Source organism: Jaculus jaculus, chromosome 8 (genome assembly GCF_020740685.1).
Source record: "Jaculus jaculus isolate mJacJac1 chromosome 8, mJacJac1.mat.Y.cur, whole genome shotgun sequence".
Taxonomy (NCBI): domain Eukaryota; kingdom Metazoa; phylum Chordata; class Mammalia; order Rodentia; family Dipodidae; genus Jaculus; species Jaculus jaculus.
In genome coordinates this window covers 59,479,109-59,481,096 of record NC_059109.1, presented here as the reverse complement: position 1 = coordinate 59,481,096, position 1,988 = coordinate 59,479,109, and the positions used below count along the sequence as shown (strand labels likewise).

Sequence of the window (1,988 nt, the reverse complement as noted above, 5' to 3'; positions counted from 1 at the left end):
GCAGAGATGCCGGGAATGGCGCTTCATACACATCTCACAGGGCCTGTTTTAGCAGACAGATTGTCTCCTTTAAGTTTGGTCCCTTTGCTACAAAGCAACTTGCCTGATACAAACCCAAGAGCCTCACACAGAAAGGAGGATGTGGACTGCTGTGCTGGGCTATGTATGAGGCAACAGTCTTGACTTCCTTCCCTGTCGCTGCAGTCAGGCAAAGACTCAGTGAACAGCACCAGACCCAAAGTTTCAAGTTTCCAGGCTGCTGCAACACTGGCCTCTCCACCCTGCCCAAGGAACACTTATTGGTATGTTCATAAGTATGCGGGGAAGGAATAGATAGGAGAGGCATCTCCTCAGGGCAAGAGACCACAGAGGACAGGACACCTGGTTGGCTGGGGCACTCCACAGAGTGGAGCTCCAGCAAGAAGCAACCCCAGCTGCCCTAATCCTGGAAGTCGTTGGAAGCCATCTGAGAGAGCGGAGCATTGAGCCAGTCCAGCTCATTCACCTGTGGTGGGTGGTGCATCAGTATCTCTTGGTCTTCCAACACATTCTCTCCAGCAGCTACCAGGTTAGTGAGGGATTTGCTGTGGATGCACTGGAAATCCACGTGGCGACTCTTTCCGTCTTCCTTCTCCCAAGACATCTGGATAAAGGGGCGGTGGACATAATTGTAGATAACCTCAGACCGGCCACCAGGTCTTCATTTAATTTTTTCTTTACAGGTAGGGTAGCCTTCAATCCCAATTGAAATGTTTTTCAAGCCCCGCTCCATCAATACTGTTTTAGCAACATCTCGGTTTTCAATACATTTGAAGAATCTGTACAGCTTGGAGCTGTAAAGAATTTGAGAATATTCTTCCCCCATGGGGGGGGGGATGGTATTCATCCCAGTCTACCGAATCCTCATCAGTCAACACAACAAAGTGGCACTCTTGCTCCCCTTTCTTGGCACAGCCCACCATGACAGGCAGACTGAGTTCCTCGAGGTAGTGATCAAACTGCTTGGGAGCACCATCGTTTGACAGCTCGTGCAGCAACGCACTCAGATCTTGACATCGGATAGTGTTGAAGTCAAAGTTAATGCAGAGGTAGTCACAGGTGTCTCTCAGGTCTGGGATGGAGATGCCGTCAGGACAATTGATGATACCAGTTTTGTAATAATCCAGCACAGTGTGAAACACCGTGGCGCTGATTCCCTCTGCAATCTCATACTCTCCCTTCTCGTTGGGCCTCGAGAAACTGTACTCTCTTCCGGGTCCAAACATCCTTCCCAACATGGTATCCAGGTGAGCAGTGAAAAATCTGTGGATTCAGAACAAAACGTGTGCCATCTACAAGAAGAGTCACTTTCTCGGGTGCTTGAGCATGAGATTTACTTCCAAAGCCCATGCCACTGTTTCCAAACCTGTTTGCAACAGTGAAGGGCTCATGGGTTCGTTTACTGGCACTCTGGAAGCAGGAGGCTTTGAAGTCTTCAGGGAGTGCCATCATGTGAGCAAACTGCAGACTTGGCAGCTGAGGAGTGTAGTCCAGTGGAAGATCTTCAGTCCTGAGGCCAAGGGGGTAAGGAAGGCTGTGCAGAGCATAGGGGCCATGATGAAGGCTTCTTCCTCTTGGGTGGCCACTAAGGACTCACCCACCAGGCAGCTGCCCTCTGGCCGCAAGAACCTGTCACTGTCACGGTGGGCATTCATCCTGGGGCCCTGGCTCCTCCTCCACCGCCTGGTGATCAGAGAGAAGCCTGTGTTTTTCATTGCTAGTACATCTGCTTAGTTTTTCTTCACTATTCCTATGTCTTTACTCATGTCTTGTACTGGCCTCTTCACTTCATCAAGTTGGTTTCCTGTGTTCTCCTCCAAGAGCTTGTTTTCCTCTCTGAGCCCTTCTCTGATTCCTTTGAGTTCTTCTTTGATTTCTATGAGCATAGTTATTAACATTCTTTTGAAAACTTTGTCAAGTATTTCATCTAAATCAGTCTTATTGGAGTT

General features: G+C 49.0%; 1 pseudogene; it reads right to left on the bottom strand.

Annotated features, from left to right (window-relative positions):
- Positions 1-326: 326 nt before the first annotated feature.
- LOC101612743 lies at positions 327-1,694 on the bottom strand (annotated as a pseudogene).
- Between the last annotated feature and the right edge of the window lie 294 nt (positions 1,695-1,988).